The sequence below is a fragment of the Amblyomma americanum genome, chromosome 4, assembly GCF_052857255.1.
Source record: "Amblyomma americanum isolate KBUSLIRL-KWMA chromosome 4, ASM5285725v1, whole genome shotgun sequence".
NCBI lineage: Eukaryota > Metazoa > Arthropoda > Arachnida > Ixodida > Ixodidae > Amblyomma > Amblyomma americanum.
Genome location: NC_135500.1, coordinates 112,560,120 through 112,572,922, shown reverse-complemented (window position 1 = coordinate 112,572,922; position 12,803 = coordinate 112,560,120). Strand labels below are relative to the sequence as shown.

Below are 12,803 nucleotides of genomic sequence, written 5' to 3'. Positions count from 1 at the left end.
GATGGGCAGGTGCCCCTTGCTAGAGTCAAGAATTGAGAAGAACTTAGGGCCACCGAGATTTGAGACGATCTCGTCTATTCTCAGGAAGGGGTACCGATCTTTTCTCGTGACCGCATTCAGCCGCCGGTAGTCAACGAACAAACGCCATTTCTGATATTTTTGGGCACAAACTGGCGACTCGAACTGATCACGCAAATCGGCGGCTTCAACTGGCTAAGTATTTCTTGCTTTGTCTGATGTAGGTGGCCGTCACACAAGCTCAAATCTGTCGCACTGAAAAACGCCTCTCTATGGTCTTCGACTCTCCCAGACGCTTTTCATGAGCTGACATGGAGAGAGAGAGAACTGCGCAGGATTTGTCGGAGAATGCACCGCAAGCTGATTTTTCCAATGCTCCCGTGCCAACCCAGCCGCGCAGAGGTTATTTATTTCATTACCTTCTTTGGAGACGGGAAAAGTTACTAAGAACACAATCTTCCTTCATTACGAAAGTCCGTCCATACGGCATCGACAATATTCCTGCTGCACTTGCCCAGGAAACAAATGAGTAGGTTTGCGAGTATGGAGCCAAAGCAATTAGGCCGTTTGCGGATATTGTCATTAAGAACAATGGAGGAAAAATAAAATTTTCGTGAAGGAACCTAGTTTCAGGGGAAGGGATACAAATTACTCATAATTGACCCTAACGTGCAGGACAAAGCCATGATCTGCATTGGATACCACAGCATGAACCCGGTGACCACCTCACCCGCCAGTTCAAGCAGTTGGGCAATATCAAGCAGATCGTCCGAGAGAATTGGTGTAAACCGGTTCTGAAGGGCCCCGAAACGCATATGAGGGCGGAATCTGTAAAACGGCGAGAACCGTCATGTCTGAATGCAGTTCCTTGCGGGGCGACCATTTGCGGCTACCCTGTCTGCAACTTTTACCCTTACGACAGCAGATGTGCCTAAGATATCGCCAAATCGGCCACGTCTGTCGATAGTTCCCTGCGTCGTAGTGAAACCCCTCCCCCTCTTTAAGCCACTTAGAGGCTGATTGTTCTTTCTTATGTAGACAAAATCAAGTCGCCGCCACGAGATCCTTGATACGAGGTATTCCAGGATACGGAAGAGACAGAGACTGATTAACAAACCCAGGCCCCAGTAATCGAACTGAAAACCCACATCACTGAACAATATGTGGCAGGGCTCGAGACGCCGGCTGCGCGCACGCGGATCCTGCTGCAGCGGAGGATTCATAGGAGGTCACTGTTCGTTTGCTTCAAGAGCCAGAAGCAGGGGCGCCGTGCCTCTCCACCGGTGCTGAGAAACAACAGCACTCCCTCCAAACTGCGGTATACTGAGATTGCGGCGGCCAAATATGATCATTTCCCGCTGTCAGAGCTGCGGGCAGGCGAGGAAAGGAAGTCTCTCGCTTAAGGAAGATGTGGGGAGCAAAATGTCGCGAAACAGCGCGTCTCGAGAGGCGCCACGGAAGTTAACTAAGCCGGAGTCACTTCGGGGCATGGGGGACACGGAGTACTGAGAGCGTAACACGAGAAACAATTTCAGCCTCCACCCATTCAGGCCAAGCACACTGAGTGGTCGTAACGAATACAGGCAACGGGCGTAGCTGAGCATTACAAACCTTCCATACCTTCCATCGATCCTCCTTCAGAATTGAGCCCATCTGGTCATGCAGTCAAAGCTGCCACTTTTAACGCAGGAAGCCTCGTAGCATCCAGAAAAAAAAATGTAGGCTTACTGATCTCTCAAAACGTAAAGTGACATTGCTTGTGACAGGAAACGAAAATCTGATCGCGCATTGTGCAGTGAATGCGTGCCACAAATTTTCCCCTCCACTCTTTTCCTCGTCAAGATAAATGTAAACCGCCGTGTATTGCGAGCCAGCTGAATGTCTTTTATTAGCAATGGGCGGATGCAGCGGCCGCCATCTGTCGCTGCAAAGCCATGCTAGTTTAAGTACACCTCCAAAAAGGTATTTTCCTTTGCGGTGTCGTAAAGAATATCTGAAATATTTTTTTTATTTTAATGAATCCATTCGCTGAAGGAAAGAGCTTTAAATGCCTCTTTATTGTGGCATCTGATGGGAAACTGAGAATGTGGCTAAACTTCTTTATTGCCGCGGTCCATTTCTCTTCAAGAGCATAGGACCAATGGACGTTTCACCGCGGAAACCTCAACGGAGTGACATCCGGCCGCCAGTCAGAGTATTAACCGAACTGAGGTCTTCTTCCGGCGTTTCCCCCAATAAGGTGCGGCCCAAAATGACAGTTTCGAACATGGCACAAACTCGGAATATGGGCCCTGGCGTCTTTTCTGCAATGCCACTGTTTCATGAATGCTGGGGCGCATCTGCGTTTATGGCTGGTCAGCTGCACTCGGAATCTAATTTATATTCATTTTCCTGGAGCGAAATTAAATATAAAAACAATAGGAGACCGTACAGAACAGAAACAGTGCGTCACCAGAACGCATTTTATTGATTGTAAAACCTTTTATGCGTAGGAAAGGGCTTGATTGTAAGACGTCGCGTTAATTGGTCGAGAGCGCATAGCTTTTGACAACTTAGTCAGCCCACTCCACCGCCAGAACTTGGGTTCTGGGGTCAGGCTTGCCGGCACGGTCTTTCACTGTTCTAGAGAGTGATCGGTAACAGGGTCACCCGGAGAGCCAGCGCATGCTACACGCTAGCATTCAAACCGCATGCGCTAACACAAAACCGGAAGTTGTTTCCAGCTTTTTTTTCGCCACCCGCTTGTTGCGCTGCAATCAATTCGGCCACTGAGCCATATGGGAGTGGCGACCATTTAGGAAATTTCTTTCTCTATGCTCTCATTATGCTTTCAGTACCCGAAGGCAGCTGCCACACAGTTTAATTTGATTGCTTTCAGTGCAAAGCACTACTTCCTGCGGTCAAACCTAACCAAGAAAATTGTGCGAAGTTCGACCTTGAGGACCTTATCTCCCCTCACCCAACGGTACCGCCGCCGCCGAGTTGGGGGAGCGCGCTGGCCTTTAGCCGCGTAAATTAGGGCCGCGTTGTATGCGGCGTGGGTCGCTGGGCAGGGCCAGCTGGCGGTGCAGTTCGGGGTGTTACGTCATTAGCCGCTTTGGCCGCGTCGCAGCAGCGGCGGTGGCTCCACCTGACAGTCGGGTGCACGTTCCCGTAGCTTGACAGTGCAGTTTTGGACAGTTACCTTTAGGCGGCGCGAGAAGAGCGGTTTCGCTGGCCACTGAACGAGAGCACTACGCTATTCCCGCCGCCGATCAAGCCCGTTGTTAAACGTCAACGCACTCTCGCGCTGTGCATTGCACACTGTCGTGAACAGATCATATCATCTTGACCTGAGTGCAATATTTCCGTCAAACGTGCCGACGGCCCAGAAAAACAATACCATGAGTTAACCAGGCCACACTTGCTTTCGCACGTCTATTCAGCATAACTATGTTAAACCCCTACCAATTTTTTCGCCTGTGCCCGATCGCATGTATGCAGAGCGCTCATGAAGGGGGTGTTTTTGGGCGTTTCTATCGCGGCTGCAGCCTTGGGCATCGATGCAACGCGTTGCAGTTTTCTTATCGCGAGAACCGTACAGTGCGCGACAATTAGCCTCAGCAGGCGCGCCTTTCTAGTTCGGTGCCAAGGCTGGCGATATAACAAAATAAATGTTATGAGCAGTGTACTGCCTTTCAGGCAAGAAAAAAGCAAAAAGCAGGGCTACCACGAGCTTATGCGGCTGTTGTTGTTGATAATAGTTAAATCTTCCGCATCAAATTTTGTCAGGTTCCTTATCTCTTATTTTCTGACAGCATGCACTGGTGTGCTTTGCAGATAAGCATATCTCTCCCCGCTTCGTGGCGCTGGTCTCGAGTTCAATCATTCTGACGAGGTGCGGCAAAAGAGATGACATTTTTTGAGCAAGAAAAAATATAAGGAAACGATTGGTTTCAGCTAAGCTTGTGATGTAAAAATAATTCAAAAAAACGCTGACTTCTGACCTGCGCAAAAACAAACGTGTTATTAGTCTCCCCAGGAACACACCTGCCATCGATGGAAAGGGTCGAGGATTAGATTGCGAAATCCTCCGGAAAAAAATCCGGCCCGCTCTTTACATAAAATATCCAACGGTGTAAAAACATGCCCGGAAGAAACGCCCTTTTTGTCGAAGTAGTAAAACATGTCCCCACACGGGTGCCACCAAACGTCCCACAACCACGTGTGATTTGAGCATCTGCCTCACATACGGAAGGTTCAATCCTCTGTTCCGACGGGTACCCACAGGTTTTCTAACGACACACGCTTACCCTTGGCCTCGTGTACAACTTATTTTACGTCACATGCAGTACCGGTATCCAGTGCGCTCTGAACTGTTTACTTATGCAGTGCGGTGTTGTACGCAGCTTAATGACTGCAGAGGTGCTTTAATTGCAGACCTTTCTCCAGTAGATTAATGGCAGAAGCTGCCCGAGAAATACTAGATTGCTTCTATACATGATATGTTACCGGTAACTAAAGGTGGGCAAACAGAGCTAAAACGTAGTAACCCTTGGAGGTACCGAACTGAGCGGCAATTTATGTCACAGTCACTCGTGAAGTTTTCAGAGTGCACTAGGCTTATGGAACAGTGATAGAGCCAGAGTCATTCGAATCAGGGACTCAGGAAAAACTTGCCCACAAGCCACTTCAAGTCTTATCTCGCCTATACAACCACACCAACACCACCTATGCATCGCGTGCCGGCCATAAAAAAAAGGAGTGGCCGAGTGCAAGCACGTCACTGGGTCATTGTGCACTTCGACGAACTTACCGGAGGAACTGCTGTGTGGTGTGGCTTATCTTTGCTTAAGATGCAGTGAGTGACCATATTGTGATCTGGTACTGCGAAATACTTCATGCTTACATCTATTTTCAAATAGAAGTAGCAGTCCAATAAAGAGACTAAATTTCAGTCCAGTAGGTAACAAAGCAGTTCATTGCTTGGGTAATTTTTTAACTTGGGACTCCTTTTTCCCAGTGGGCGCTTTCTCATGAGAATTTTTGTTCTAAGGATCTGCCTTCCGGCGAGATTTTTTCCTACACCCCGAGGGTAAACACCAGTTGCCGTATACAAGTTAGTATCTTTAAGATATTGTGCTGAGGTTGTGAACTGCGACCACACACGTTTCCCCGGGAACTCTTTTCAGCATCTTCAGAAAATGACTCGCATGCGTGCCATATCATTTGGGGGATGCATCCAGATGGATGGCACAAAGCATGTAATGTCCTGAAGTGAGATAGCGGCGCAGACAAAGCGGGAAACCGAGGTACTTATCTGCAAAAACAAACCGGTGCGTGCTATTAGAGAATGAAGATAGTGGGAATCGCGTGACAATTTCACACGGCAGATTTATATACCGTCAAAGCTCACCAGCAGCAAGGAATAGTGTTAGCCCTGCTGTCTGCTTTTCTCTTGCCTTAAATGCAGCACACTACACATAACATTCATTCTGTTAGATCGGCACCCTTGAGGCCAAGCTAGAAAGGCGGCGGAGCTGCGGCAACTTCGCGCCTAATGCCGGCTTCACGCGATAAGAAAATTACAGTGAGATACCGGGCCACGAGAAGCCACACCTTTGAGCAAAACACGGAAAAACACCCTTTTGACAGGCTCGCTTTCTACGCGGTGATCGAGGGCTACGAAAAGCATCCAAGTTGAACCGAGCTCCAGCTATCGTCAGCCACCGCAAACTTACTCACAGCAGGATTTCGCACCCGGCCTGCTAGCGGCTCGTGGGGTTGGGGTCAGTCTAGGCCACATTGTGCGTGACAGAGAGAGAAACTGAGAGGAAGAAGGAAAGCAGGGATGTTGGCCAGAAGGGTTTTCTGGTTGGCCACCACGCACTGGGGAAAAGAGAGGACGGGATTGAGAGGGGAAAGACAGAAGGGGCGAGGGGCTCCGTCAGAATTGATCCCTGAAGCCAGTTGCTCTTAGGTAGCAAAACAGTGCCTTGTAGGAGATGAGGGCATTCTGCTGCTGGTGGCGACTGTCCGTTATTCATGTTAGGTGTGCAGGCTTCTGCGTTATAAATTAAACAGTACTTTGCTTTCATTAAAATACGCCTAGGATATCAGGTAATAGGCACTACTTCAGTGCTTTTAAGTCTGGTCTGAAATTCGCCTATAAAACACACTCACGGAAGCTTCATGTATCTATGCACTCTAGACACAAATACGCCTATAAGAAATTGAAAAGGGCGAAAGCTGCCTCCAGCGCTCTTAATTTTTAGTGCAGGGTATGCCGGCCAAGTCCCGGAGTAGACCTCCATCACGAATTATACGAAACGCTTAACTCGGCAACGGAGGTGTACTCTAACTGCGAAGCATAGTAAGTTGATGCAGTTAGCATTCAGAGGCTGCTTTTGAACGTTGGACCGGAGGTCTTAACGTTAGAAAATAGAGGTGGTGTAAATCCGCGTTAAAATCTTCGTAACTGCTGGAACACCGCTTGTTTTGAAGAGCACATTTGTATTCGTAGCCAGCTTTAAGTATTCCGTACTTTAGTGATGGAACACTACCACACAGCTTAGGCAGAAAACCGTACCGCGTAAGCAGAGTGTGCTAGAGGCCAGCTTACACTCGTTTTACTCCTTTCGTGTTATCATTCGATCGGCTGAGCTATTTGACATATCCTGCTTCTGACGCTACGTTTGAATACTCATGATACTTAACATGCAGCCAAGCTCAGCATTATCGGAATATAATTTGGAAAGAAAACGATTTTACTACTAAAACTTTGTGGCGCGCGAAAATTCGATAGAAAACCTTTAGTTGTTAGCAGGTCGTTCAGCGATCGGACGACATGTAATTTATAGTGAAACAAAGGATGCGATCCTCAAATAGCGCTGCCCTGTTCCTCGCTTTACAAAGCACCGCTTGCGCTCACTAGGGCACGATATCTCTAGACTATAAAGAAATGCGCTACTTTTAGATCACATTTTATTTCTAAGGTAACTTTACCCCAGGAAAACATAATACGCTTATGCGGTGCCTGGTCTTCGAAGCGGAAGATCCACACAACGAGGTGTAGTTGCTTCTTCTCTTAAGGGATAGAAAATAAGCTAGTATTTCAGTAAATAGGTTGAAAGCAGCTTTAGAATAGCAACGGCCGTTTTTTCTTGCCTCTCTATTCTGTATCTGACGGTAGAGGTGTTCGTTTCCATTATCTCATAAAGCTCAGGGGTGTTTGCTCTGCAGTGCGCAGTATCACAAAATAAAAACAGAAACATAAAACCTCTCTTTTTTTCCATCGTTTAGTGCTAGCCATCAGTCCGTTTGTCCATCGTGTGTAGTGATTGGCAGCACACGAAGTAATGTTTTCAGCAAGAAATTATTCAAACGGAAGGTCAGATGCAATCGCAACGAGTGGCAGACGGCCACCTGCTATCGACGACCGGTGAACAGCAGCACCACTTTTTTGTTCATGATTCGGAGGTGCATGGAACGGCGATTTATGCCTTGCCGGCTGGCACACTTACCTATCTACCGACCATAGCCACTTGTCCGGTTGGTCAGGTGCGGTGTTTTATTTCGTATTGTGATTCACGGACTATGTGACAATATGTTGCGGAAAGAAATGTGATTCATTAATTAATTGCTCGTATGACCTATTTGCTAGGTTACATGACCCATTAAACTGCTTGTACACGGCAATAACGCCTTTACGCATATTTTAAACACTCAATACCCTAGAGTGCACCTTTCATACCCTTCAGCACGCCTTCAGCATTATTGTGTTCATTTTGTCACGATAACTATATAACTCATGCGTGGCTTTAAAGTATGCCTGTTGATGCGAAAAGCCGTCGCATGCAGTGAATGTTCTGATTATGTCTTTACTATCGTGAGCGCTGATAAGGACCTAATATATCCGAGAATAGGCTGATGTTTTTCATATGTGCCACTGGCGTCCGTTAAATACATAGCTTAAACAGGGCGTAATTATGTATTATGCATGCGAAGCACCATGCAGGTAGACACAGTGCTAGGTTCAAGCGCCGCTTGAAGCACACGAGGTTTCCAAGGTATTTCAAAAAATTCTTTTTTATTTTCGTTTAGCAGTGACAAAATCAGAACCAGCAATGATTTCTGTATACGCAGAGACAACAAGTAGCAATTTCCGATTTAATGTTTGGCCGATGAAACGTCAGTTCTTGTAGAGACAGCATTTATTCCTGAATCCGGAACAGGTCAGTGTTCTATTGATCTTGCCTTTGCATTGGCTTTCCTTTATGCAGCTGCCCTCCCAGGCAGCACATTCATTGGCTCCAGCTGCGGGACATCAGATGCCGGATTAAGTACTGACTATACACACTTCTTTCAATAAATATTAGGACTACATATTGAATGAACGGCCACGTTTCTTCATATAAATGAGCTGAATAGCTTCCAGGACAACACCTTGGAGTTTGCGCACTGAGGCGGACCGAAGCAGGGTAACAAAAAATGCTTGAATAAAAATTAAAAAGTGACTTCTAAAAAATCCTTATACAGTAGTCTTGCAGTATACGAAAAACATCTTATCGCACGAAGAAAGCTTGAGAAAAAATTGTAAAATGAGTGTGTTCTGCAAAGAACATAAAAAGCTACAGTAATTATCACTCTCTCGGTGCTTGCTATGAGGAGCTTCAAGGACTGAAGGAGAGCGTCGAAGGTATTTAGGAACATGTGCTATTCCGAAGTACTGCGTTAAAAATTTCACAATCGCCGGTTTTAACGCCCGCCCATATTGCACAAAACACTAGCATCTTTATATTTCTTCTACGTGGAATTGAGGCTTCAGCGATGGTTTAAAGTTAAGTTGTATTGATGTGCACGAAGCCTGTGGTACAAATCCTTGTGCTACCGTAATTCTCTATCTGGTATTAAAGCATGCGCAATAATGATCGACTGCAAAAACAAACAAACCTAGAGCACTACCTCACCGCAAGCGCGCAGAGTCGAGGACCTCTGGGGCTGAGGCATTCAGGTTTCAAAAACGTATGAAAACTTTCATAAGGTGAGCATAAAAAACACGCCCCCTCACTAGCACTTATTTTTTGCACAATTCTGTAGTGCTTCGCCATCAACTCTAATGACTACACCGACTACCCCAGGGTATCGGCACACGCCGACACTGATGCAATTGACCGCGGCGGCGGACAGACCTGTGACGCAGCAGGGGGTGCCAGGGACCAATTGATCTGCTAAGGGCGTCAACGGAAACTAAACATGGTAATGTTTTTAGCGAATTTATCGCTGATTGGGGGTGTTCGGGAACAAGTTGGGCACTCAGACACGTCTTATTGTTTACAGAAATTATGATGGAGGAGGTTTGGAGCGCTCCAGTGAAAAGAAAAGCTCTGTTCCTGGTTTCCTAGCGCACTGCCTTACTCTATGAATTTTAGCCACGTGCCACAATTCTGTAGAACATTTCGAAAATCAGGAACACCTGTCCGGAGCACGATTTTATTCGGCACGTAGTTAGTTGCTTCCATTGCGCCGTCGTTCCTGGGCTCGCCGCCTGCGTTAATCTGGACCGATGTCACGGGAAGATAGCATGCAGCTCTATGCACATCCGCACAGCAGCAACCAGTCCAGACAGTGCCCAAGTGATGAAGACGCTGGGGCGCACTTTCAGAGGGGCCTACATGACTTTATCTCTGTTAACAGCGTTAAAAAGTGACCTTAGTTTCTTATTCACCAAAATTTCGAGCCTGCGATAAATAAATGCAGGCCATGTGTTTTTTTTTTGAGAACCGATACCCAGCTGGTGAAAGTAGTAATGGTTGCTGTAAAAGCAAATTTCTGCTCATAGCCCCATAACAGCTTCTGCCTGGCGCGGCTCGCCTGGCCTGCTTTCTCCCTAGCTCCGCTGCTGAAGGCAGCACATAAGCAGTGTATTTTTATTTATTTTTCAGATGATGAGGTGCAGGACGGTTTATTTATTGAAATTTGAAGCAGGGGAATGAGTAGCGCATGTAATTCGAACGCAAAATAGCCGACGATCAACAAGGTTAATAAACTGGATTTGAAGAGAAAGCAAAAGCGGCAGGGACCCTGGTGTGTTGGTGAGATTAGTGAGTTTGAAGAGAAAAGGTGGCCAAAGCGGGCTATGGACATGGGTAATTGGGAGCCGATGAAAGCAGTCCTTGATGATGATGATGAAGATGGCGATGATGATGATGAGACAGAGTTTAGAGTAAAAACAAGACGGGACACTTTAGTTAAGCCTTAGGTGGATGACATGATAGCGACTGTGAGTTAATGCCCATATATACATAGTTTGTCACTCTGCACTTAACATTCATTGATCCCTGGGAGTCCTCATGCCACTCCTAATGCAGTGGGACAGCTGTTAAGCGATGCAACACTGGCCTGCGATGGCAGGTGCTCCCCGTCTGTGGGCCCTGACCGACCGAGGTTGCTGTGTAGAAAAATGGTGAGCTGCGCTAGTCGATATGAATTCAGGTTGCTCAAAAACCAGAGCAGAAAACGGGACGGAGGAAAGGAGCGGCACCTACAGCGGTGAACTCACGATTATTTTATTGAGCGAACTGCTGAGAAGGATAAAAAACAGCGCAGAAACGCGCATGTCAATAAATACAGAAGCAGAGAACTATATAAAGCACCCAATTGCGCATGTTGACGGCAACCAAAACGGAGATGGCCTAGTGATAACAGAGATCTGCCGAAGGAACTAAACTCTTTTAAGTGCCGTGCGAGTGAAAGCTTGCTGGCGCAAGACCTACCATATCGACACGATACTCCTCGACAAACTTACGCTCCCGTTTTATGCGATCCTTGGGCAGCACAGGTATTTTGAAGCGAAAGCTTCATTACGATTAAGAAAAGCCGCTCTTCGCGTGTCGCTAAATTTTGCATTCCTGAGCCAGAGGTCATGCTTTCGCGGGGACCTCTAGTCGCGGAGGAGACCGCCATCACTGCGGCCATCGCCTTTACAGACGCTACTACCATAGTAAGCGACTCAAATTTTACGATCAGCAACTTTGCTAGAGGTAGTGTCTCCGGTCCCAATGCGCAAATACTCACAGAGATAGGAGACTCGTCTCTTCAGAGCTATTGAACTCATATGGACCTGAAATGAGGCTGCCCACCAACACGCACGAGAATTAGCTGGCCGTGCGGCGGCGCTTAAGTCATGAACCGGAACCTTTCGGTGAGCCACTCATATCATACCACAAACTCACTGCGCATTATAAAGCATTAAAAAGAACACTCCCACCACCCTATAAAACACTGACCAGATAACAACAGTTTATGGGGAGACAACTACAGACTGGGACCTTCCCGAACCCAAACTACATATCTATATTCAAAAATATGGATATCAATCCTTCCTGCCGCTTTTGTGATGACATAGATAACTTTGTTCATATGCTCTTGGCGTGCCAAGCCTGTAAGCCTATCTCTAAACTCTTGCCTGATCCCACCAAAGAAGTTTTGGATAAGCTAAGGTCCAGCAATGACGCTGACTTTCAGTTCAAGGCTGTCGAATGGGCCGGCGTCGCCAGAGGTCTCCACGGACTGCGGCGTGCTAGTTAAGTTGCCTTAGTCCCTTACGCTTATGCGCAATAAATTTTTGTCAGGTGTCCACCGAGATGTCAAGATCTGAGAGCTACTGCGCCCTTTTCTTTCGTCGAAAACTTTTCCTTTCCTCAAAACACACGCTTTCGAGAGGTTGAGCTGTCCACCTTGATGTAGTAGGAGTAGTAGTATTAGTGGTAGTTTATTAAAATAATAATAAAAAGGAAGAGTAAGATTTTCGCTAGCCCCGGCATCTGCCATCGATACTGAAGCATCTGAGCTGCTGCAGCGAAAATAAAGGATAGCAAGCAGAATAGAAAAAAAATTAAATGAAAGCGGTGAAGGGACAGGAACAAAGGATATGGGAGAGGTAATGTGCACAAGCTATTTACGCAATAAGAAATGTGTATAGGTTGCGCGTGTGATTACTTCATGAGGACATGAGAGCTACTGCATCCTTTACTTTCGTCAAAAGCACTTCCTTTACTCAAAACACGTGCTTTCACATTCCTCCGGTTCGAACCCGACCGCGGCGGCTGGGTTTTTATGGAGGAAAAACGCTAAGGCGCCCGTGTGCTGTGCGATGTCAGTGCACGTTTAAGATCCCCAGATGGTCGAAATTATCCCGGAGCCCTCCACTACGGCACCTTCTTCCCTTCCTCTTTCACTCCCTCCCTTGTCCCTTCCCTTACGGCGCGGTTCAGGTGTCCAGCGATATATGACACAGATACTGCGCCATTTCCTTTCCCAAAAACCAATTATTATTATTATTATTAGTCCGCGCAAGCTGACATAAGTGAAAATGAAAATTTGTTTTTTTTACGAAAAAAAATGACGCAGTAACTGTTTGTCAAATCTCGCTGGATACGCGTACCGCGCTGTAAGGGAAGGTATAAAGGAGGAAGTCAAAGAAGAAAGGAAGAAAGAGTTGCCGTAGTGGAGGTCACCGGAGGAGAAAACATTTGTTGTTGCACTGAACTAAATGAGGAATGGAAGGTGGGGATGGTCCTTTCTTCCTGACCTATCACCACTTTCATTTCCTTTCTCCATTCTGCCTGCTAGCCTCTTCTTCCGCTGCCCCAGCTCAGGTGCTTCAGTATCGAAGGCAGATGCCGGAACTAGCACAAATCTTTTCCTTGCTTGTTTATTATAATTTTTGATTACACCACTTACATAGGTGGGGATGGTTGCTGTGCTGGGTAATAATAATAATAATAATTGGTTTTCTGGGGAAA

The 12,803-nt window shown here is 46.7% G+C and overlaps 1 long non-coding RNA gene across 16 annotated transcripts in view; it reads right to left on the bottom strand.

Moving 5' to 3' along the window:
* The window catches only part of LOC144128217 (uncharacterized), a 159,863-nt gene that overhangs the window by 35,568 nt on the left and 111,492 nt on the right, over positions 1-12,803 (bottom strand). For 14 of the 16 annotated variants that reach the window (XR_013313728.1, XR_013313735.1, XR_013313725.1 and 11 more), the window contains one exon: positions 8,067-8,313. The exons of the other annotated variants lie outside the window; for them this stretch is intronic. This is a non-coding gene — a long non-coding RNA (uncharacterized LOC144128217). Of the gene's footprint in view, positions 1-8,066; positions 8,314-12,803 lie in introns of those variants that run through there. 16 annotated transcript variants of the gene reach the window in all.